This window comes from Furipterus horrens, unplaced genomic scaffold (genome assembly GCF_987537825.1).
Source record: "Furipterus horrens unplaced genomic scaffold, mFurHor1.1.pri manual_scaffold_2, whole genome shotgun sequence".
NCBI lineage: Eukaryota > Metazoa > Chordata > Mammalia > Chiroptera > Furipteridae > Furipterus > Furipterus horrens.
In genome coordinates this window covers 168025566-168052009 of record NW_028327172.1, presented here as the reverse complement: position 1 = coordinate 168052009, position 26444 = coordinate 168025566, and the positions used below count along the sequence as shown (strand labels likewise).

The 26444-nt window shown below is 40.4% G+C and overlaps 2 long non-coding RNA genes across 2 annotated transcripts; both read left to right on the top strand.

The window, feature by feature from the left end:
- Nucleotides 1-11932: 11932 nt before the first annotated feature.
- On the top strand, nucleotides 11933-14138 carry LOC150019906 (uncharacterized). Its single transcript, XR_016509093.1, has 3 exons — nucleotides 11933-12071; nucleotides 12602-12711; nucleotides 13919-14138. It is a non-coding gene; the product is annotated as an uncharacterized LOC150019906 (long non-coding RNA).
- A 1516-nt stretch (nucleotides 14139-15654) lies between these two features.
- LOC150019905 (uncharacterized) lies at nucleotides 15655-19803 on the top strand. The gene is made up of 3 exons (XR_016509095.1): nucleotides 15655-15753; nucleotides 18380-18425; nucleotides 19585-19803. It is a non-coding gene; the product is annotated as an uncharacterized LOC150019905 (long non-coding RNA).
- Nucleotides 19804-26444: the final 6641 nt, after the last annotated feature.

Sequence of the window (26444 nt, the reverse complement as noted above, 5' to 3'; positions counted from 1 at the left end):
ATCCACCATTGGCTTTTTTAAAAAATTATATTGCTATAATTCACATATCATATAATCTGCCCATTTAAATTATACATGCAATATATTTTGACATATATAGAGAGTTATGCATCTCACTATCACCTCAGTCAATTATAGAACATTTTCATCACTCCAAAATCAAACTCCACGTCTCCTAGCTGTCACTCCCAGCTTCTTGTCTTCCCCACCACCAGGCAGGCAACAACCAGTGTACTTTCTGTTTCTACAGACTTGCCTATTCTGGACACTTCATATAAATGAAATCACACAGTATGCAGCATTTGTGACTGGCTTCTTTCACTTAATGTCACACTTTCAAGGTTCAACCATATGATAGCACATCAGTATTTATGTATTTCTTTTTATTGCAGAACAATACTTCATTATGTGGCTAAACCACTTATCCATTCATCAGTTCATGAAACTTTGTGTTGTTTTCACTTCCTAGCTGTTAATAATTCTACTATGAACATTAGTTATTATGTAAACATATGTTTTTATTTACCTGCCATTGGCTTTAACCGTGCTGATTTCAGCATCTCTCGGCCTTTACCCATGCTGTCCATTTTGTCTTTTCAGTTTCTATTCCTCTTGCCTAATCCGACATCTATTCGGACCCAGCTCCCAACCTCCCTTTCTCCATGAAGCTTTCTCTGACTGTCCTCTCATTGGCCTCGTTCTTTTCAGCACTTGTCATCTTGTCTGTGCTGAACAATCCAGTCCTTAATTTTACATTGCTTTAATTCTTTTTATGAGACATAATCTTGTCTTTTTAAGTATAAATTTGTCTATGGGGTGTATTATTCGATATGAAGGTACTTATCTTTGTATACGAGTAAATTGAAAATATTTTAGCTTAACTATTTGGATAAAATTATTTTATATCACACCACTACTTTCTTCTTGGAGACATTGATATAATTAAGCTTTATTCTCAATGTATTTTAAGCAATTAAATATAAATATAATAGAGAATTATTTGATCAGAAGCGCATTTTTTTGTCCCCAATGTAAGAAAACAAACAAAATAGAAACCAGCCTTCCTTCACTATGCAGCCAGACCTGGGATTTAGAGATTTATAACACTTTACCATCTGTAAAGCTCTGGGAAGGGCTTTTCTGATATCGATATGCCATTCCGTCGGCGGCGGCGGCGGCGGCGGCGGCGGCGGCAGCCGTCCATCTCGAGAGACGATGGTGTAGCTTCTTAAGAGTCTATCTGCACCGCCGAGAATGGCTGTGCAGTCCGACTCGGGAGTGACACGGTATCTGTCTCCTCCCGTGTTGAATCGACATCTTTACGATGACGCTGGAGTGTCCTCTCCAGTGAAGCTGAAGCTACAGAGCCTGGGCAGGGTGATATGGAGGGTCTGCTGTTGCCCATGCAGCAGACCCCCCCTCTCTTCGCAGCTGAAGGGTCCAAGGGAAAGACGGAGTCAATACAGCTTGGCTTCAGGTGCGCCGCAGGAGTTGCCGGTATTGACTACAACGTCAAACCGCCTTAGGGACTCCGGCTCCGGATTTTCTGTCGGGGTTTACTCCCTTAGCCTTTCCCCTGAAGAGGTATGCCACAAGGCAGTGGAGGTTTTTTGGAGTCAGAGTTTTCCTTCTCTGATGTGCCCTGACTGGAAGATCGAACCAGCGACACTTAGCTCGCAGGCCGACGCTCAATCCACCGAGCCAAACCAGCCAGGTATTCTCCAAATACCTGTAAGATATTAATGGTATTCTATGGCCCTGTCAAACCTCTGCATATTCAAATCAAAATGGAAGACTCATCCCTCTCCCTGCAACCAGCTGGAACCCACTTCTCCTTCCTAACTCTATCATCAGCCAGAGCACCACATGTCTTCTTACCTAGAGTAGCATGGTGGTGCCCTCTTTGCTTTCTGTTGTTTCATGAACATTCTGTCAGTGATGCCTGCACATTCTTTCCTGGATTTGTACCTTTATTTTTATCCCTGCCAGTCTTCATCCACTGATCTGACAAACATTTATAGTTTTAGGTTTTACATTTTGAGTTAATTTTTATATATGGTATGAAGTAGCAGTCTAATTTTATTCTTTTGCATGTGGATATTCAGTTTTCCTAGTATCATTTGTTAAAAAGACTATTCATGTCTTATTTAATTGTTTGACACCCTTATTGAAAAGCACTTAGCCATATGTGTGAGAGTTAATTTTTGGATTCTCCCTTTTAATTCATTGGTCTATATGTCTGTCATTATTCTATTACTGCATCAAATTTTATAAGAACTCTTTCCTGGTCATCTTGCATATTACCAGTTGTTTTTTTTTTTTTTTTTTTTTTTTATGTAATAATAAAAAGTCAGTGTAGTGGAATGTCCTTAACTCTACTTTTGTGGAGATTTATTGCTTCTTCATAAAGCCTGTGGCCACTTTATGTTTTGCTGACCTGACATTACGGGAAAGTAATCTTACAGAGACAATGTTCATTCCTTTTTTTCTCCACTCAAACCTTCAGTCTCTAACTCAACACCTCTCACTTCACTCCCATTTCCATTAAGTCCTGGTAACAGGATATGCTGACTTAGGCATTTGCTCCACTGTGTTTAACTCATAATTCATAGACTCAGTGATAGATTTCACTACCTCTCTTCAATAAATGGTGTTGGAAAAATTGGACAGAAACATGTGGGGGAAAAAAATGAAACTAAACCACCAACATACACCATACACAAAAATAAAGTCAAAATGGATTAAAGACTTAAATGTTAGTCAGAAAACCATAAGATTCCTAGAAGAAAACATAGGCAGCAGAATTTCAGACATTTCAAGGACAAATCACAACCGATACCACAGAAATACAAAGGATTGTAAGAAATTAGTACAAACAACTGTATCACAAGAAATTTGACAACCTAGGTCAAATGGAAACATATAATCTTCCAAAACTGAATCAAGAAGAAGCAGAAAGCCTGAACAGACTGATAACAACTAGTGAAATTGAAGCAGTAATGGAAAAACTCCCGACACACAAAAGCCCTGGACCAGATGGCTTCACAGGTGAAATCTACAAAACATTTAGAAAAGAACTAACTACTGTCCTTCTCAAACTTTTCCAAAAAATCCAAGAAGAGGGAAGACTCCTAAACTCTTTCTATGAAACCAGTATTACCCTAATTCCAAAACCAGGTCAAGACACAGCAAAGAAAGAAACCTACAGGCCAATATCATTGATGAACATGGATGCTAAAATCCTCAACAAAATATTGGCAAACAGGGTCCAGCAACACATTGAAAAGATCATACACCATGATCAAGTAAGATTCATCCCAGGGATGCAAGGATGGTTTAATATTCACAGATCAATAAGCATAATACACCACATAAACAAAATGAAAGACAAAAATCACATGATCATATCAATAGATGCTGAAAAAGCATTTGATAAAGTACAACACCCATTTATGATGAAAACACTCAGCAAAGTGGGAATAGAGGGAGCATATCTCAACATAATAAAGGCCATATACGAGAAACCTGAAGCCAACATCATACTCAAGGGGCAAAAACTGAAAGCATTTCCCCTGAGGTCAGGAACAAGACAAAGATGTCCACCCTCTCCACTCCTATTCAACATAGTGTTGGAAGTTCTAGCCACAGCAGACAAGAAAGAGAAATAAAAGGCATCCAAATTGGAAAAGAGAAAGTAAAACTGTCATTATTTCCAGATGACGTCCTAGTGTACATAGAACACCCTGTAGACCCCACCAAAAAACTACTCAACCTAATAAGTGAATTTGGCAAAGTAGCAGGGGACAAAGTCAATATTCAGAAATCAAAGGCATTTCTGTACACCAACAATGAAATATCAGAGATAAAAACGAGAAGAATAAACCCCATTTACTATAGCAACAAGAAAAATAAAATACCTAGGAATAAACTTAGCCAAGGAGGTAAAAGACCTATACTTGGAAAACTACAGAACACTGAAGAAAGAAATTAAGGAAGATACAGATAAATGGAAGTAAATACCATGTTCATGGATGGGAAGAATCAACATCATTAAAATGTCTGTGCTACCCAAAGCAATTTATAGATTCAGTGCAATCCCTATTAAAATACCAGCGACATATTTCACAGACCTCGAAGAAATACTGCAAAAATTTAAAAGGAACCAAAAAAGATCTTGAATAGTCACAGCAATCTTGAGGAAGAAGAACACAGTAGTAGGAATCACAATACCTGACATCAAATTATACTACAAGGCCACCGTAATCAAAACAGTCTGGTACTGGCATAAGAACAGATATATAGATCAATGGAACAAAATAGAGAGCCCAGAAATAAACCCAGGTCTATATGGCCAACTAATATTTGACAAAGGGGGAAGGAACATAAAATGGAGTTAAAAGTGCCTCTTTAACAAATGGTGCTGGGAGAACTGGACAGGGACATGCAAAAAAATGAAACTAGACCACCAACTTACACCATACAAGAGAATAAACTCAAGTTGGATCAAAGACTTAAATGTAAGCTGTAACACCACAAAAGTCCTAGAGGAAAACATAGGCAGGAAAATTTCAGATATCCCACGCAGCAGTATTTTCACCAATACATCACCTAAGGCAAGGGAAATAAAGGAAAGAATAAACAAGTGGGACTACATCAAACTAAAGATTTTCTGCTCAGCAAAAGAAAACATCAGCAAGATGAAAAGGGAACTAACTAACAGTATGAGAAAACATATTTGCCAGTGATACCTCAGATAAGGGATTGATCTCCAAAATATATAAAGAACTTACACGACTCCACACCAGGAAGACAGACAGCCCAATTTAGAAAATGGGCAAAGGACCTGAACAAACACTTCTCCGAAGAGGACATACAGAGGGTCCATAGGCATATGAAAGAATGCTCAACATCACTAGCCATCAGAGAGCTGCAAATAAAAACCACAATGAGATACCACCTCACACCAGTCAGAATGACTGTCACCAACAAATCAACAAACAACTTGTGCTGGCGAGGATGCGGATAAAAGGGAACCCTGGTACACTGCTGGTGGGAATGCAGACTGGTGCAGCCACTATGGAAAGCAGTATGGAATTGCCTCAAAAAACTAAAAATGGAACTGCCTTTTGAACCAGCGATTCCACTGCTAGGATTATATGCAAAGAATCCTGAAACACCAATTCGAAAGAACCTATACATCCCTATGTTCATAGCAGCACTATTTACAATAGCCAAGTGCTGGAAACAACCTAAGTGCCCATCTGTAGATGAGTGGATCAAAGAACTGGTACATTTACACAATGGAGTACTGTGTAGCAGAAAGAAAGAAGGAACTCCCACCATTTGCAACAACATGGATGGAACTAGAGAGAATTATGCTAAGCGAAATAAGCCAGGCAACGAAAGACAAATACCATATGATGTCACCTAATACAGGAAACTAATGAACAACACAAACAAACGAGCAAAATTGAACCAGAGACAATGTAAACAAGGAGCAGACTAACAGTGACAAGGGGGGAAGGCGGAAAGAGAGAAGGAGGGTCATAAGGGGAAGGGTCTAGTCAAGGAACATGTATAAATGACCCAGGGACATGGACTGACTGTGGGGACTGACTGTGGGAGAAGGAGTGGGCAGGGTAGGGGAAAGCAATGAGAGGAAAAATGGGACAACTGTAATAGAAAAACAATTACAATTTTTTAATTAAAATAAAAATAAAACAAAATTAAAAAAAATTTAGATATTTCTTATAGCAGTGTTTTTGCTGCTATATCTCCTGGACAAGGGAAACAATGGAAAAAATAAACAAATGGGACTACATCAAAATAGAAAGCTTTTGCACAGCAATAGAAACCATCAACAAAATGAAAAGAAAACCCACTGAATAGAAGAACGCATTTACCCATGATCCATTTGGTAAGGGATTAATGTCCAAAATATACTATGAATTTATACAACTCAACATAAAAAAGACAACCCAATTAAAAAATGAGCAGAGGACCTGCATTGACACTTCTCCAGGTGGCCAATAGGTACATGAAAAAAAACACTCAATGTCACTAATCGTCAGAAAGACACAAATTAAAACCACAAAGAGATATCACCGTACACTGGTCAGAATGGCTATCATCAATAAATCAACAAACAACAAGTGTTGGTGAGGATGTGGGGAAAAAGGAACCCTTGTATACTGTTGGTGGGAATGCAGACTGGTGCCACCACTGTGTAAAGCAGTATGGAAAATATCTCAAAAAATAAAAAAGTGGAACTGCCTTTGACCCAGCAATCCCAAAGAATCTCCTATGTTCATAGCAGTGTTATTTACAATAGCCAAGAACTAGAAACAGCCCATGTGTTCATCAGTAGTTGAGTGGGTAAAAGATCTGTAGTACCTTTACACAATGGAATACTAAGCAACCATTAAGAAGATCTTACCTTTTTGCAAAAGCATGGATGGACCTGGAGGTTATTATGCTAAGTGAAATAAGCCAGTCAGTGAAATACAAATACTGAATGATCTCACATGGAATCTAATGAACAAAATAAAGTCACAAAGTAGAAACAGAAGCATAGCTACAGAGAACAGACTGACAGCTGTCAGAGGGTAATGGGTTTGAGGGGATGGATGAGAGAAGGTGAAGGGATTTAAAATAAAACATACACTGGTACATAAAACACAGACAAGATAGCAGTGTGGTGATAGTCAGAGGGAAAGGGGGATGGCAGGTCGGTGGAGGTGGGCAAAGGAAGGGAAAATGGGGCCAAAAAGAGACTGTTTGGAGCCGTGGGTGCACAATGCAGTGTGTCGATGATATTTTATTGAATTGTACACTTGAAACCTGTATGGTTTGCGAACCAATGTCACCCCAATACTCAGTTTTTTTAAAAAAGCTTGAAAATAGGTGAAAGCATCACCATCATGGATTTTTTTTTTGCAGGTTTTGCTCTACTTAGTGGTGCTGCTTTCAAGGGGAGTAAGTCAGACACACACACACACACACAAAATGTGGGCTGTCTCCTTCTGAAATTTCAAAATTTTAAAGCTAATTTGTGTGCTGTGGAAAAACATTGTGGTGTAACATAAAGATGAGATGTTCTTACCTTTTCATACAAACAAGCTTGAAGTAAGGTAGAGGAGAAATTGTACGTATTTAATAGTGCCAAAGGACACTGCTTTTTTTTTTTTTTTTTTTTTTTTTTTGCTTTTTTTTAATAGTGGGATTTAAAATGATTTCAAACTTTCCTCTATTTCCTCACTGAAGGAGGAATGGAAAACTTAGTCCTAACCATGGACTGCTTCTCTATGGCCCTTGGCTGCTCCCTCTGAGCTCTTTGTTGTGCCCTTTTCATTAGAAATGACCTGGGATTGCAGCTCTTTTCTCAGCCTGCTTGCTCCCTGTTGAACATCTGAGATCCACAGGCCTCTTTACTGTGTCCTGTCTCGGTCTCCTTTAGTCCAAGCTAGCAAGCAGGGTTTGTGCTTCTACAATTCTGTCAGAAGCTTTGAGTTTCCTGTAAATTTTATCAGGTTCATGCCATTAGAAAAACCACTCTTATAAATTGTTTTAAGATAAGAACTTCACCTAGGGCTTCCTGGACCTATTATAAGACAGTGCCTTTAAAATTCTTATATTCTGAAGATCCTTAAAGGAATTGGAGGCACCATCTTAATCTTTCTGAGGCCTTAAGGGTTTTCCAGTCTTGGCTTCATCCTCAGACCATGTTTTCCTGGAAGCACCCTGGATTTTATCTTAGCCTAGAAGCCATTTGTTTATTTTAGCATTACTTGACAGTTGGACATGTGGGAGAAGCTATGAGAAATGGGTATTTGAAACCAGTAAGTCCTGGTTCTTTTATATTTAATAGTCTTTCTTAAGCTTATCTTTCACATCCATTTTACTTTGAGTTCCTTTATAGTAGGAGTCCCCTTTTGTCCAGGTTCCAGGGTCCTTTTGTTCACTTGCCTGGAATCCCTTGCTGTCAGCCTCTTCAGGGGCCATCAGGCCTCCACTAATCGTCTCTGGGAGGCCCTTCTGTTTTCCATTTTCACGCGTCTTCACTTTATTTCAGGTTCCACCTGCCTCCTGTTTCAAAGGCACTCATACATGTGTCTGGGTTTTTGTTGTTTTTTTTTTTCTCTTTTTTTTAGTGGCAGCACTCTGTTTTAAATATCAGTGTCTGTGCTAGTTATTTATTGCTGCTTAATAAGCCACTTCCAAACCTAGTGGCTCAACACAGCATTGTTTTGTTCACAAATCTGCAGTTGGGCCAGGCTCAGTGAGGCCAGCTCGTTTCTTTTCCACATGCCATCCAGCTGGGATGATGTGAAGCTGGGAACTAGAAGCAGCTAAGGACTTGTTCATTCACATGCTTGTCAGTTGGAGCAGGCTTTCGGCTGGGACGTTAGCTGGAACAATCCCAGCTGGAACACCTATATGAGGACTGACTCTGTGGCCTGGGTGGCTTCATTCCTGACAATGTGGCTGGGCTCTCAGGGTGAGCTTCCCTGGAGAAAGTCAGATAGAAGCTGTATCACCCAGACACAGAAGTCACACAGCAATTCCACCATATTCTATTCACTAGGAATAGTTACTTAACTAAGGCCAGCACCTGTTTCATGGGAGGAGTGCCAAAGAATTTGTAGACATCCTTTAAAAACTCTGCATCACTCACCTTGTCTTATCAAATAAAGGAAAGTAGTATTGGGTTCATTTGTTCTCTCCCATGAGATGGCTCTAATAGCACTTAGTTGTCTTGAACTTCATTCAAAACAGTTTTGTTAGATTGTATTTTGATAGCTGCTATATCAGCATACATTTTTAAAAAGCTGATCAAAATTGAATTTTTGTGTAGCCATTTTAATATTGAACATGAAAGAAAATACACAACATTTTTGGCACATTATGCTTTATTATTTCAAGAAGGGTAAAATTACAACTGAAATGCAAAAAAAAAAAAAAAAAAAAAAAAAAAAGATTTGTGTAGGGTATGGAGAAGGCGCTATGACTGATCCAATGTGTCAAAAGTGTGAAGTTTCGTGCTGGAGATATCTCGCTGGACTATTAATACTCCGTGGTCAGGTAGACCAGTTGAAATTGATAGCTATCAAACGAGACGTTAACTGAGAACAATGAACGTTATACCCCACGGGGGACAGCCAACATACTCAAAATTTCCAAATCAATAAAGATATTGGTTAAAATGAAAAATACTTGTATGTCTTTTATTTTACTGGAAAAACTAAACGGACTTTTTGGCCAACTCAGTATTTCTCAACTCAGTATGACAGAATTTCTAGGGAGTTTTTGTTGTTTAGTATATTCTCTTTGTGGGAAGTAACAAAGAATTGCAAGACAGCACTACTGAATTAAGCCTTTTGTGGTTGATTTAAAAAATGTATAGCTCATCTCACTAAACATTTATAGTGGAAGATATGATTTCTCTTTAACCCTAGGAATCCTTTCTTCTTGGAATGCAATTCAAATTAGCATCAAACATTTGTAGTTCATTTAAGGCTCATGGTATTAGAATCTAGATAAGATTCATTAATTAGAAAAATAGACTTCCGGCCAAGATGGAGGCTTAGACTGACATGCTCTGTCTCCCTCTACCACTAAGTAGGAATACAACTACCTCAAAACCAAAAATAACCAGAAATTCTAGAAAATAAAACTACATAGAAGCCCAACGTATGAAGTTTTAAACCAGCGGTGCTCGTCTGGGTGGGTAGGAAGGGCGAAACCTGAATCGGGATGGAAAGCTTGGGCGTGCTGTCCGTGGTAGCAGCGGGACTGCGAGAAACACCAGGGGAGCAATCCCGGCTGCAGTTGAGACCCAGCAGCTCGCAATTCCAATGCTGGGGAAGGCAGACCCCTCATTGCCTTGGATGATGAGACCATAGGGAAGGAGGCTCCTGGTCTCTCAGCGGAAAGTAATGGCAGGAATCCATCTTGGACCCCTGACCCCACACAAAGCGCCACGGAGTGGTGAAAAAGGTCCCTGGTCGCCAGGTAGTGACGAGTGCACATGGTGCCGCCCCCTACAGCCCGCCCAGGAAACAAAGGTAAACAGAAAACTGACAAGATGAAATAGACCATGATTGAAATCCCGGTGACGCAGCTCACCAGGCAGCAGATGAGGGACCTAACCGATGAGCAAATAAGAAATCTTTCTGAGGCTCAGTTCAGAGCTATAGTCATAAGGTGGCTTACAGAATTAACAAAAGAATTGGAACAAGACAGGGAAGGAATGAAAGCTAGTCACACTGAAACGAACGAAAACATACAAAACAAGTGGTGAGGAAATGAATATCAGAGATCAAATCAACGAATCAGAACAAAGGGAAGGAACAGAGTCAACCAGTGCAGAAAGAGGAAACAAAAGGGAGGAACACGAGGAGAGGCTTAGAAACCTCTGGGACCGCTATAAGCGAACAAACATTTGAATAATAGGATTGCCAGAGGGTGAAGAAGAAGAACTAGAAATGGAAAAATTATGTGAAAAAATAATGAAGCAGAACTTCCCAAACTTGGGGAAGGAAATACACTTACAGGTCCAGGAAGCACAGAGAGTTGCATAAAAACTGGACCCAGGGAGAGCCACTCTGAGACACATTAAAATCAAATAGTCAAAAATTAAAGAGAAAATCTTAAAAGCAGCAAGAGAGAAGAAAAGAATTATGTACAAAGGGGTCCCAATTAGACTATCAGCTGATTTCTCAAAGGAGACCCTGCAGGCAAGAAGGCTCTGGCAAGAAATATTCAAAGTAATGAAAATCCAAAACCTACAGCTACGAATACTCTATCCAGTGAAACTGTCATTCAGAATAGAAGGGCAGAGAAAATGCTTCCAGGACAAAGTAAAACTGAAGGAGTTCATTAGATCCAAACCACTATTATATGAGATGTTAAAGGGACTGGTTTAGAAGAAGGAGGATCAAAATTATGAACATTAAAATGAAAACTGCATCACAACAACCAACAACAGAAGCTAGGGAATCGAAACAAAGGCAAACTAAATAGACAATGAATTGAGTGGAAAGAAAACTATAGGTATGGGGAACATACTGGGGGGAGGTCAGCAGGGAGGGGGAAGGAGGAAAGGGAGGGAGATAGTACAGGAATTAAGAAGCATAGTAGAAGGGAATGGAATAGACAGAAAGATGTTGAGAAGAACTATATGCATAACCAATGGACACGGACTAAAAGGGGGGGACAACTGGAGGGAGGGGGTGTCGCTGGTTGGAGGGGAGCAAAGGGAAAACAAACTGGGACTACTGTAACAGTATAATCAATAAAAGATATTTTAAAAATTAAAATAAAAAAATTATATAAGATTCATTAATTACACTATTACTTTTTAAGTCTTATTTTGGGAGGCATTTATTGAGTTAGGCCTAAATAACTCAATATGCTATCCCTAAAACTCCTTTAAAAATTATGGAGAATTCGTATTGGGGAAGAGGTAATAGACTTTCTACTAAGAGGTGACTCACGGTAATTTTGTGGAGGAAGACATGAAAACAGTCATAGGAAAAAAAGTATAAAATGAAATGCAGACATTCTGTGACAAAGACAATAACATTAAATATATTTTGTTGTGACTTCTGGTCTTTTTAACTTTGTTTTTTATTCTGAGTAATTAAAAATTTCACATTATAAGTCTCTACTACAGTACCAATAACTTTATTGCAACTGAATTTGTTTCAAAATTTGATACTTGTGTTGAGTTAGACTGTTCTCAGTCTACACCTTCATAACCAAACTATATTATTTTATTCATGCAGAATGATCATCTTACAGCAGAACTGGAAACTGCATCTTTAAGATATCTATGTCTGGATGAAAAAAATAAACTTCTTCAACAGGAGTTATTATCTCTGAAAGAAATGCAAAAAGAATATGAAAAACTAAAGAATGAAAAAAAGTGGAAACAAGAAATAAACTTCAAAAGACATATGGAAATGCATATGGTAGAAAACAGTGAAATAGCACAGTATAAACAGAAGATTGAAGAAAGACTAAGACAGGATATAGAAGAAAAATTTAAAGAAGTCTATCTATTTTTACAGGTTAATTTCTTGATATTTAAAGTAATTCATTTCACTGCAGATTACGTTTTGGAAATAGACATTGTATGTTTCCTTCTTTTAATAGCAATTTGTTTTGTAAATTTAAGGAAGGAAGGTAGAATGTTTCTCCCTTTCAGTATTTCAATTTCTATCATTGTTATTACTAAATTGCTCTTTCAAAATAATTCTTACTAGAGGATAATTTTATTTTAAAGACCAGTTGATATAAAACAAGAATATTAGGAATAAAAAATAAATTGCAATTTTAAAATTATACCATTATTGTTATGCAATTCTTAAAATTTTACATTGATTCTGCTATTCTTTGAATTATCAGAATGCAAGAGTACTAATAAAAGATGTAACTTTATAATTATAATTTAGTTGTGACATTGTTAATAAATATTTTAAACTTCAGCTTTTTTATGTTTAAAGATGCTCTCTGAATCATTGACTCAAAACTAAAGAAAATAAGTATAATTATTCAGATTATACTTATTTTTAAAATATATTCTGCTTATTTGCTTTAGACACAAGCAACATCTCAAGAACATCGGGAGCAGTTAAGAGAGACTCATAATGCTTCAGTAATAAGGCAGTTGGAACTCAGAAATGAAGCTCTAGAATCTGGACTAAAGAAGTAAGTCAAAACATGGAATCAGGGAAAACAAATTTACCTCATTAATTAGTTTCAAAAGCATAATTTTTATCTAACCAGGTTTATGAGATTAGTAGGAAGTGGAAGCTCACTAAGTAGTGTCATTTGGAAAATTATGTTAGTAAATGAACTTATCTTTAAAATGTTTTTCCAGAACAGTTTGCATCTCTTCCCCCATTTTAAATTTTACATGGCTTTTTCCCCCCGTTTTCATATAGTTAACCTGATCTACTAGTCTTTAAGCTAGGTGTTTTTGAAGCTTTATAATTTAGACAGTGATATTATTATAAAATTGCTTGTTGCAATTTCCCTAAATAGAAATGTTAATGAGTTTAACTATTTTTTGAAAGAAAACAACTTAAACCCAAAAGTTTCAATACTGGGCACATTCTGGTGTTTGGCAAATTTATTTTCTTGATTGTGATCTTTGTTATTATCACTAGAGGGCGGCTTGAGACTAACTATCCTTTATAGTTTTTGTACTCTACATAAAGGCATACATGTTAAATAGGGAAAGATTAATATCGGGGTGAAGGGCAGCATAATTGACAAAGTGGCTAAAAATAGTAAGGTGGTCTGTCTGAGGGGGGTGTGAAAGACAGAAAGGGCAGATTCCCCTCCAGTGCCTTGGTGACAACGTTATAATTGCCTCTGGAGCTGTTCTGGTTCATTCTGATCACCAACTAGGCTACCTTGTTCTCCCTTAGAGGTTGTTGCTCTAAATCATGCCTCAGTGCCAAGTGGTTAAAATCTCCAAGGTAATGAGTGATTTGCACAAGGGTGGTGAAAGCAAACGCTTGACAATGTCTATGAAGGATTTTTTTAAGTCTCTAAACTTGTTTACTAAATATGTCCAAGGTAATCCTCAAGAATCTTGTAAGTACAGCCCTTCCAGAAGGCAGCAAGTATTACCTGTTAAGCCTCGTACATCACTGGTAGCCATTTCTCTCCCCTCCCTGCTTTCGATTACTCATTCGTCGGGAACACCCACAGTCCCCCCTCAAGCATATGTACTTCTTTAGAACAATTTAGAACTTAAACTTGTATATAGTAGGTCTACTCCTACACATTTTCAGTGTTAAAATGCTGTTTAATGGGAAATTCCATTTACTACTACAGCAACTTTAAAAAATGCAAGTCACTTAGGGAAAAATGAAATACTAAGCATTTATTTTTACAATCTTCACAGGACTAACGAGAGGCTAGCTGAAGTCAACACTGAACTTCTCCTGCAGAAAGAGGGTAACAGATTTTTACTCAACACTCCTAATACAAGGCTAGTCCTGGAGACGCCTTGTGTTGGAAATCTTAGTAATAGTTCTGTACTCTATGGAAATTATACTCCAAAAGAAAACTTGATTCCTACTTTAAGGCCGCGGACTTCAAATAATAGCATGGAGACTTACTTGGCCAAGCTTAGTTATAGTATCTTTTTTCCCTTGGGCTTCAGATTTCTGATATAATTTTAGTGTTTAATTTGGTGAAATTCCAAGTTGTTTAATTGACTAATGCACACTGAGTAAAGGCCTTAATTATTTGTGCTAATATAGAAAGGAGACATAAATTCTACAATCGTTTTTAAGTCCCCAGATCTCTCATTTTAAAGAGATGCCTATCATTAACTTTACTCAACAAATGTAGCTAAACTGACACATTTAAAAATTTTTTTAAAGCTACATATAATTTCAATTTTAGAAACTAAATATTACTGCCTAATAACTTATGGTATACTGGGCGATGCTTTGGTTTACTTTGTAATGGGTTTTAGTTTGGTGACGCTTCATAACAATTTAAAAGTTTTGCTGCACCCTGATTTTTCCACGCTTAAGAATAAGTGAATGATTGATATCCAAGTACTTAAGCATATTGGATATTTATTGTTTAAATGAAACTGAGATAAATCCTTTTTATGAATTAAATAATCTTGTAACACTAAATGGGTTAATTTCTATTTTTAAGTTAAAATTTTGGTCATCTTATGTGAGAGAATATTCTTAATTGCTATTTTTATTTATACAAGCTTTATTTAACATTTTGGACTGTTTATACTGTGAATTTCTTACCCAGCATTGTTATTCTAACTTTAAAGACAATAATTATAATAACATATCACCTAAGTCTGTGACTTTAGTTGCACTGGTTATTGAAGCATATTTTCTCGTCTTTCATGATATTTAATTTGTTGCCTCTCTTACCATTACATGAAGTTTAGCATTGCCCACTTGATTCCATTGTACTGTAGACTACTCCATATCTGTTTTGCTAATTTTTACCTTGACTTTTCACATTTTAGTTAATGTTTGTCCAATACCTCAGAAGTAATTTATAATTTCTTTCAATTGTGTTATTTAATGATATTATAAAATACAGATATCATTGAACGGATATTCATTAGATCTTCTTAGAACTGAAAACTTAAAAATTTATTTCAGACAATTTCATAACAGATGAGATTTCTCTGGTTTACAGTTTTTTTATGTTCAAGTGTTTGTCAGTGTTTGTATTCCTAACACAGTGCATGACATAATAGTTCCTCAATCTGTGTTCTTTAAATCTGTGTTAGATAAATTTTAAGACAATGCCAGAAATTAAGTCAGGGCTATAGCTGCTGTGCAGAACAATTTCATACAGCAGGCCTAAGGCTGCTATCCTTAGAAAGTCCTGCTTCAATATCTGGCCTTGGTTGGTGTCTGGAAACCTGAATCTGGGGAGGGTTCCCACCATTCCCTAACTGATAAGAATGGTTCACTATACCCAAACTGTTTGTACAAACAGTGGGGTTCATGCTGAACACTTCCTTTCCTTCTGGGAATCTTGTATTTTGGCACATGCTATGGGGAAGATGCCTGTGTGATTAGTGTGCCATAAAAACCTTGGCACTGAATCTAACAAGACTCTTGCACATTTCACATGTGTTATAGGTCCTTGCTTTTCATCACTTTGAATATTTCTTGCCAATCCCTTCTGGCCTGAAAAGTTTCTGTTGATAAATCAGCTGACAGTATTATGGGAACTCCTTTATAGGTAACTACTTTTCTCTTGCTGGTTTTAAGATTCTCTTTTTGTCTTTAACCTTTGGTGTTGGTCTCTTTGGGTTTATCTTATTTGGGACTCTGTGCTTCTTGGACTGTATGTCCATTTCCTTCACCAAGTTTTGGAAGTCTCTGTCATTTTTCAAATAGGTTTTCAATTTCTTGCTCTGTCTCTTCTCCTTCCAGCAACCCCGTGCTGTGAATGTTTGTATGCTTAAAGTTGTCCCAGAGGCTCCTTATACTATCTTCATTTGTTTGGATTATTTTTTCATTTGCTGTTCTGATTGGGTATCTTTTGCTGATTTGATTCTCAGCTTCATCCACTGTCCTGTTGAGTCAACTCTCTGCAAATTATTCTTCATTTCAGTCTGGTTCTTTTTTATGATTTCCATGTCCTTTTTTATGCTATTGAAGTTCTCACTATGTTCACTGAGCATCCTTATAACCAGTGTTTGAAGTCTGCGTCTAGTAGATTTCTTGTCTCATTTGTTTAGTTGTTTTTCTGGAGTTTTGCTTTGTTCCTTCATTTGGTACATGTTTCTTTGTCTCCTCATTTTGGCAGCCTCCCTATGTTTGTTTCTATGAATTAGGTAGAGCTGCTACATCTCTCAGGCTTGGTAGAGTAGCCTTATGTAGTAGGTGTTCTGCAGGGTCCAGCGACACAACCTCCCTGATCACACAAGCTTGGCACTCCAGGCGTGCCACTTGTGTGGGCTCTATACTCCCTCCTTTTATAGTTGAGCCTTGATTGGTGTTGGCACATCAATGGAAGATATTTACTCTCAGGCCCATTGGCTGCAAGGACTGGCTGCGACCACCAACCACTGTGGAGGATCAGCTGTGCAGCGGCCCACCCCACAGAGCAGGACTTACTTCATTGGGGTCTGGTGCCAGTTGAGTCTGCCCCTTCAGTGTTTCACATGTTGAGTGGTCGGATGGTTGCTTCAGTGTGGTCTGGATATATCCAACGGGAGCGCGGGCTCTGGGGCCTCTTGGAAGGTTCAGGGTCAGCTGCCACCTGTGTTCTGCCAGGGCCAACTGGCATGAGCTACAAATAAATCTGTAAAAAGCCATCTATTTATGCTGGGCTTCAGGGTGCTTAGGTAAGGACAAGATGCCAACCAAGGCCAGCTGCTGCTAGTGCTAGGTTGAGGCCACTTAGTGATAGGTACAGGGCATACTGAGGCCAGCTGCTGCTTGTTTGAGGTATTTTAGGAAAGTCTGAAGCATGAGCCAAGACAGGCCATTCATATTTTTTAAAAAGCCACTATAAACAGCTTAGGTGGGCCCACTGGTTGGGTGGAGTGGGGTCTCAGGGAATAACCAGGACAGGGCAAACGGTGTGAGTCTGTCTGATTGATGGAGACTCAGATATGGTGCCCACCTGTCCTCTCTGTAGTGGGTCAGGGTCTCAGAAAAGAACAATGGCCTCTGCTAGCACTTTTGTCTGGCAGAAAACTGCCCCCCACCCAGCTCTTACCCAGATGCCAGGCAATTCAGTTCCTCCCTGGGTGTCTCTTGTGTCTTAAGCTGCTGCCCAGTACTGGGGCTCAAAGGGAGTGAGTCCAAGGAAGTCTGTGTGTGGGACAGTTAAGAAAAATGCCTGGGACTCAGAAGCCCTCCATCTCACTCAGCCTCAATCCCCACTGACTTTTACAGCCAGAAGTTATGGGGACTTTTCTTCCTGGCACGGGAACACTGGTCTAGGGGCCCTGGTGTGGGGCTAGGACCCACCTCGCTTCTCAGGATATCTGCAGCCAAGATATCCTTCCCGATATTTATCCACCATACATGGGTGTGGGACCAGCCCGTTCTGCATCTCTGCCCCTCCTGCCAGCCTCAATGTGGCTGCTTCTTTAAATCCCTTGTTGCAGGACTTTTATTCAGCTATATTTCAGGTGGTTCTGAATGATGGTTGTTCTGTAGTTTAGTGGCAATTTTGATGTGGTGGTGGAAGGATGTGAGTACTGCATTTACTTATATTGCCATCTTGAGCAGAGTCCCTGATTAAACTTTTACAAAGGGCAGTTTTCCTAACAATTGCAAAATAATGCATTCCTTGTAAAATATGACTTCACCTGTTTAAACTTTGTTGTACCAATGGGATCAAACATCACTTTCCTAAAGTCATGTTTACTCAATAGACCAATATCAACTGTACCTTTTATCAGATTAATCTAAGTAGCATTTACATATTCATAAAAGTTAGTGGGAATTGATTTTACTTATGTGATTGTTTATTTATTTATTTACGCAATCCCCAAGTTAGGGCTAGTCTCTAAAATTATTATTTAGCCCTGGCTCAGCTGGTTGGGTGTCGTCTCTCACAAACTGAAAGTTCACTGGTTGAATTTCCAGTTCAGGCACATGCCTGGGTTGTGGGTTCCATCCCTGGTCAGGGTGCGTGTGAGAGGCACTTGATTGATGTTTCTCTCTCACATTGATGTTTCTCTTCCTCCCTTCCCCTTTGTCTAAAAATAAATAAATGAAACCTTTTAAAAATAGATAGAAATTAAATAAAATTATTTAAAGCTCACATTTCATAAGCTATATGTCATTCTTATAATAATGTCTCTTGTTTAACTTCATTGTTATAAATTATACTTGACTTATTTCAGATGCGGCAGGAGTTCGAAAAAATTCTAACTAGAGAACTAGAAGAAGGTATGTTGCCATACTTTATTAATTAAATTTTGATATTATTGATTTCTGAAATAAATAGCAAATGGCATCCATTTACATGTTTGAGTAACCCATACTGTATTAAGTATTTTCTTATACATAGGGATTGAAAAATGTGAAAGCATAAACATTCACAAGGAAGAATACACTTATTTGCATTCATTTATCACATTTCATAGCTTTTTTAAAATCTCAAAAGTCCATGTATCTCTTTTAGTTTCTGGCTGTCCCCTTCCTTTCCTCTGCCATGCCTATGGGTCTGTCAACCTGCACACTGAACCTCTTGTCAGAAAAGTGGGCTTCATCCACCTCTCATGTTTTTGCTAGAGATATAAGGCCCAATAACCTGACTCATCTAGTAATGCTTAGTCAAGCAGTTACAGTTCATATAGCTGTCGCTGAGGGGCAACATTTAAATCTCCAGTCATCGACTTTGTCATTGGTTTACCCTTGACCCTCAGGAAAAACTCCAGATTCCTTTGCATGGAATAAAAACACAGAAATCCATTTAGTTCTTGCCAAATAATTCAGACTTATTTCAAAATACCACTTACCCTTCTCTGCCCCTTTGCTCTAGCATCTAGCCAAACTAGACTATTTCTAATTCCACAAGTGTTCTCCCTCACCTATAGCCTGGGCATCTGCTTCATTTGTTTCTCTGGCACACTCTTTCCTAATTCTTCAGCTACCCACTTACAGATATATATATATATATCACCTTCATCAAATAGCTGACAATATTGACACAAAACTTGGATGTCCCTTCTGTGTGCTCCAGTAGTGAGCGCCCTTAATATTTGTCATCTTATATATGACTCTGAGTGGAAATTGCACATTCATCTGTCTTTTGAGTTTATAATATATGATTGTTCAGGGGTGGACTGTGTCATCTCCACCTTGTAACTCCAGTGCTTGTCATACTCAGTGCATGGTTGTTGATTAAATGAATGAAGAACAAAAAAACCAGAAGCTCTGATACTTAGCCACAATAGCAATGAATACAGTCGGCAACCATGGACAAATTATATTTCATAGTAATCTTGTGTGTGTATTGTAGTCATATATAAATGTTTTCATTCTTCTTAACACATACTTATTTGTATTTTAGATAAAGAATATAATCCTTTAATTCTTTTTCCAGGTGCTGCGGAATTTAAATCTGAAGCCTGCACAGCTTATCCTATAGGTCAGGCAGATACATATGAAAATCTACTTCTGAAAACATCCCAAGAATATACACAAATGTTAAAGAAAAAATATATGATCTGAAAGATAATTATTTACTGGACTATTTACATAATATTCTAATTATTTTCCATTAAACACATACTATGTGGCTGCAGTCACTCCAGATTCAGCCAGGCCTGCTCAGACCTCCCCAATAAAGGCTTTGAGTTGGTTTACATGTCTCCTACCGTCTTCTTCGCACAAGCCTAACATTTTGGCTGAAACCTAGAATGAGATGTGTTCAGGGACACCCATTTGCCTTGTCCCTGCATCCACACTGGCTGATCTCTACCAGGGTAAGGAGTTTGCTTCTCCCCGCACTTCCAGCCCTCTCTCTGCTCCTGTTGTCACTGCACATCACTCCGAAATCCCAGTGCTGGGTGAGAGGCGCTACCAGGTTCTGGACCCTTGAGGGATAAGAGGACCGAGGTATACCCCTCTCCTTTCTCCTCTTCCTCTGTCACTGCTCTGATGGATCACAGGGCAGTACACCCCCTGAGAGGCCCTCAAGCTGGGAGACAGGCCTTACTCCTCACCCTTCTCACATTCAGGCCAATCCAAGCCCTAGTGGAACACCGTCCCTGGAACACCATCCCTGGAGTGACTACTGAGAAACCTCAAGGACTTAGGCCTTAAATGGCCCTCAAAACAAAAAGACTGATATTTCTCTGTAATACTGCCTGGCCTCAATATAAATTAGACAACAGGTCTGTTTGGCCCGAGAAAGGGACTCTTGGGCCCCGAATATCAACTGATCTCAACAACTACTGTCACCACCTGGGCAAGTAGAGTGAAATTCCCTCCATTCAAAGCTTTTTTTTTTTTTTTAAATAATTTATCTGTTTGTTTGTTTATTTTTTTATTTTTAGAGAGGGGAAAGGAGAAGGAGGGAGAGTAACATCACTGTGTGGTTGCCTCTCACTCGCGCCCCCAACTGGGGACCTGACATGCAACCTAGTTATGTGCCCTGACTGGGAATCAAACCAGCGACACTTGGTTCGGAGGCCGACTCTCAATCCACTGAGCCAGACCCATTCAAGGCTTTTTTGACCTACACAAGCACCCCTTCCTCTGTCAATCCTGTTCCACTTACCAAATCATCCTCCTTCACTCTACCCTCCCAAAAACCCATCCACCTGATCCTATTGATCCCATTACTCCATCTCTGACTCCTAAAACCCCTTCAGATGCCCTAGAAGACTGCCTCCTCTCCTCTTCTCCTCCCTATGCTCCTCCACCTCCTAATGCCCCAGGGGTGGCCAACCCAACCCACCGCTTTCCCCAGACTACATCGTGAGACAATTTCTCAGCCTCATCCTGTCCTCTGTCTTAGACAGCTTGCTGAGCTCCAGGAACCCATTCGGCTTCACATTGCTTTTTCCCTCTCCGACCTCTCTCAAGTAGAACAACGCCTTGGTTCTTACTATACTGACCCAACCCATTTCATTAAGGAATTTAAATATCTCACTGTCTCCTATTACCTGGCAAGATCTCTTTGTCATTCTGTCCACCTGTATAGCTAGTGAGGAAAGAGAGTGGGTGTGGCTGGCAGCCCAGCCTCATACCAATACAGTAGTCCTTCTCTGTATCCCGGTTCACTTATCGCGGCCTCACTGTATCACGGGATTTTTTTTAAAGTATATTTTATTGATTATGTTGTTACAGTAGTTCCAATTTTTTTCTGCCTTTGCTCCCCTCTGCCCAGTACGCCCCTTCCCTCCAGTAATCCCACCTCCCTTAGTTCATGTCCATGGGTCGTGCATATAAGTTCTTTGGCTTCACCTTTTCTATATTATTCTTAACTTCCCCCTGTCTATTTTGTACCAATTCTGCTTCTTAATCCCTGCACCATTTCCCCATTTTCCTCCCTCCCCCTTCCCAGCTTATAACCTTCCAAATGATCCCCATACCTATGATTCTGTTCCTATTCTGGTTTGCTTAGTTGGATTTTGTTTTTCTTTTTTAGATTCAGGTGTTGATAGTTGTGAGTTTGTTGTCATTTTAGTGTTCATAAGTTTTGATCTTTTTCTTTTTCTTTTATGCAAAATTGAATTTAATATAGCTAAAGAGCAAATTGATATATTTGTCACCACCTGTACGATCTTCTTTTTCTTAAGTCCCTTTGACATTTCATATAATAATGGCTTGGTGATGATGAACTCCTTTAGCTTTACCTTGTCTAGGAAGCACTGCATCTGCCCTTCCATTCCAAATGATAGCTTTGCTGGATAGAGTAATCCTGGTTGCAGGTTGCCTTTCATCACATTGAATACTGCTTGCCAATCCCTTCCTGCTTGCAAAATGTCCTCTGAGAAATCAGCTGATAGTCCTATAGGCACCCCCCTGTAAGCAACTCTCTGCCTCTCTCTTGTTGCCCCTAGGACTGTCTTTATCTTTCACCTTTGGCATCTCAGTCATGATGCGTCCTGGTGTGGTCCCCTCTGGGTCCAACTCGCTTAGGACCCTCTGTGCTTCCCGGACCTGTATGTCCATCTCCTTCGCAAAATTTGCGAAGTTTTCCTCATTTTTTTCAATTCTTGCTTCCTCATTCTGCACTGGTTGACTGTGTTTTTCTTCCTTATGTTCCGAATCATGGATTTGAACCCCAGTTTCCTTCCCTTCACCATTGGTTTTGTGTGGATTTTCCTTTGTTTCACTTAGCATAGCCTTCACTTCTTCTCTTATGCATTTGCCATACTCAAGCATAGCTGTCAAGCCTGGGAGCATCTTTTATCACCAGTGTTTTGAATTCTGCATTTGTTAGGTTGTCTATCTCCTCATCTGTTAGGTTTGCTATCTCCTCATCGCTTAGTTCTCCCACTGGAACCTTGATCCGTTCCCCCTTTTGGGCCATACTTCTCTGTCTCTTCGTTCTGACAGGCTCCTGTGTTTGTTTGCCTTCGTGTCCCAGATAGAGCTGTCGCTCCTGTTACGTTGTAAGGGATGGAGCCTTAGGGATTCGTCAGTACACGGTGACCTGTTTCACCACGTTGTGGCGCTGTATGTGGGGGAGGGGTCTGAGAGGGAACAATGCTGCCTGCCCAGCACTCGCCCCTCTTCTAGGCACCTCTCTCACCTTTGCACCGGACCAGCGCCCCTCCAGCTATTGCCCTGGCCATCGTTCCCAGGGTGGGCGGGTCTGCGGACCATCTAGGACCATGGGGGCCCTTTAAACAAGTGGACTCTGCTGAGAGACCAGCAGTCTTTGCCTCCACCCCAACCCCCACTGGTCTGCACAATCAGAAGCAATGAGGCTCGATTTTCCCCAGTGCTAGGACCATGAGCTGCGAGGTCCAGTGAGGAGCTGGGAACGCTCCCCAGGTGTCTCTCCTGACCTTTCAAAACGTGTGACTGGGCTCTCTACCGGCCTGCCGCCACCGCCGCTGCTGCCACCACCATACCACATCCTCTCCACCCTGTCTCCAGCCCTACCACCTGTCCGGATGAGCATCTCCTCTTCATATCTTTGTTTGCTAGACTTCCATGCAGTTTGACACCCTGGAACTTCCGGTTGTTTCTCGTTTTGAGGTAGCTGTATTCCCTCCTAGTTGTGGTTGTCTCTAGTTTTAAGGTAGTTGTATTCCTTCCTAGTTGTGGAGGGAGACTCAGCGTCGCAGGATTTTTAAAAATATTATATTTAATTATCGCAGATTTTTCGCTATATCATGGGATTTTGTGGTACTGTATACATAGGTTAAAGTTATGTAGGTTTAAGACTGTAGAATATGTTTAAGAACATAAGTAGTGTTTATAAAAGTGTGGAAAAGGTTAATAAGGGAGTGGGAAAGGTTAATAAGGGACTGGGAATGGTTTATAAGTGTGGGGGAAGGGTTTATAAAGCCTTAAAATATATATAAATACTAAAATAAATGTAAGGTTCCTACTTAGTGGATTTTCACCTGTTGCCGGGGGCATCTGGAATGTAATACCCACAATAAGCGAGGGAATATTGTACTCTAAACTGACAGGCCCACAGTCATATGATAGTGTGCCTCCTGGCCAGATTGAGGGAAGCCCTCCAGCGTTTCACTTACCTAAATCCTGATTCCCCAAGAACATTTTCTCCATATGCATTTTATTTCACAGTCAGCTCCCAACATACACCACAAGCTCCAAAAATTAGAGGCTAGCCCTCAAACCAGTCAGACCAAATGTGTTAATCTGGCTTTAAAAGTCTAACCATCAAGATGAGGAGCATGCCCAATTGTGAACTCAGGCTTTCCAATTACTGGCTTCTGTTCTGAAACAGTCCGGCAGACCTAACCCATCAAAAGGAAAAAGTCTGACCCCTCCAGGGCGCTGCTTCAAATGCGGCAAGCCTGGACTCTGGGCTAAACAGTGCCCAAATCCATGAGCCCCCCCCCCCCCACCAGGGCTGTGCCTGCTGTGCACACTAGAGGAGGCGCAGGGATATTGGTTACCCGCCTGGGACGGACTCCTGGCTCTGACCTCCCAGAGCTCCTGGGACTAGCAGTGGAGGACCGAAGCTGCCCAGGGGCTGCATGAGCCCCATGCCTGTATTCAGGATGGAACATTGGGTAGCTCTATCAGTAACAGGGAAGCCAATATCTTTTCTTATTGATACACTGGGCCACTTACCAGTTCCTCAATCTTGATTGTTTGGGTTGATATAAGAATAGAGAGATGTTAATAGTCTTATTTTCAGGGTGGTACAGTTAATGGAAAACAACTGGTGGTCAGCTTGCACAAACAGCATAGTAGGCATGCCAAAACCGCAAAATGTTGGTTAGAGGGTCTCTGAGGAAACTGAAGAACAAAAAAGGAACAGGATACATGAGAGAAGGTGTGACAGGAGCTGGGGATTTCTGCAACGTGCTGTAAATGCCTTGGAGAACAAAGAGAGGAGGGGATAGCCAATCATTTTTAAACACGATCAGAAAGATTGTACCTCCCACAGTACTCAGCCAATGAGAAACTGGGGGAAGAGACCCCCGCACTAGGGAATAAAAATCCTGCTGTGCCTCCACTGGGTGTGCCAGCATACCAGACAGACACCCGGTCTTGTAAGGCCTCCATTAAAGCCTCACTTTCGCTGTACTCTTTGTCTCCACGTCCATTTGTTGAGTTTTGGATGGGATGGAGGTGTTTCTCACAGTTGACTGCATAGTCTCGCAACCGTCCACTATTCCTGTCCTTCCGTGCTCCTTAGAAGAATATGTTTTTGCTGAGGTATTCTAGTCAAGCTTAAGGCCCAGATACTCCTTCCCTCTGCTCACCAATCACCTGCCACTTCCCACTCTCCTCCCTCCATTATTTAACAGAAATGCTGCCATGTCTCGGATTCCACTCTGTCTCTAGCCTTTTGGAACATAGTGAGTACAGTCTCTCACCTTTGGGGTAAAGGAGATGCTGCACTTTGGGGGTGGAGCATTCAAACGTGCTAGACCTGTCTTTGGAGGTAGAAACAATGAAATCTGAAATGAGTGCTCGGGTTCCCCCCAAGCTCTGAAGACAAAAGAGGCGCTTCCTTCATCCAGTCCAAGTTCTCTAGCATCCCTACATGAGTAGGGGCCTGGCAGAGGTGTCTAGCGTCAATCCCTAGGAGGTACGGGGGCCTCATAGGGAACTCCCAACACTGTAATACAACTGTGGCTCATCCGGGAACCCTCAAAATAAGGAGTGGTCTTCTGAGCCCCCTTGGCTGTTTTAGACAGGAGGAACTGAGACGTAAAAGAGTAAAAGAGTCGGGAAATGACCAAAGGTATAGCAGCCTTTGGAAGCCCTTCTCACAAAACAGCACATTTGACCCATCAAAGGGGTTCCTTAGCCTTTTCTGCCTCTAAACCTGGCCAGGAGAAAAGTCAGTTTAAATCATTGGTCTATTGTAAGCTTACTGCATTTCTTTATAGCCCAGATGACTTCTAGCAACTCAATTTGCATCCAAATACTCCTTGCAGGAGCTGCAAGGAGGGGCAATGTTAGTTTGCCAAGTGAATGTCTTCTTCTCAAGAAATTGCTGCACCCCGTGGGCACAGGTCAAGCATTTAAAAGCCACCAGGGTGCTCACTGCAAAGAAGGACATCCATGAGAGGATAACCTGGGACATGGACCAGGGCCGAATGCGAGGTTTCCTGCCAGCCACAGGCAGAAGCCCACGCAGTGAGAGGCACTCTGTAAAAGCAATCTCACTGTCCCATCTTTGTGGTGCATTCCCCACTTAGGTTTAGTTCTCAAGAGGAGAAGCAAGATTTTAGCCTGTAGTTGGAAAGTCCTGGCTTTTCCAGGTCCTGTTCTCCTAACTAGGCCTTTTTGCTCAAATTCCCTCACTCAGTCTTTTTTTCCCCCTTTCTCTGGCTGCTCCATTTACCTCTTTACCGCCCCCCCATAACTATCTGCTTTAAAAAGTAATTGTGTTTGTTTTCCAGCCAAGTGGCCGTCTAATCCCCTAAGGCCATGCTTTTGATCACTATCCCCCTAGTAGGAGGGGACGCTATTCCTTACCTGCCTGACCCAAGTCTTGCATTTAACTTCAGTTTCAAATTAGGCTTGGTCCCACTGCACCCACTTTAGGAACAAGAGTACAGAAAGGGAAAAATCTCACACCTCCCTCAATATACAGAAGAAAAAATCTGGTACTCTTAAACTGAAGTGATCAAAGTCATCCAAGCCTGATCTCTCCCCTTCTTCTCCAGCCCCTGCTGCTGTCAAGGTTATGACATTACAAAACATCTCACTTCTGAGCACTGTGTATCTCTGCCAACATAATAAAGTTTTTTTCTATATTCGTTTCCTGATTAACTTTCAAAGAAAATT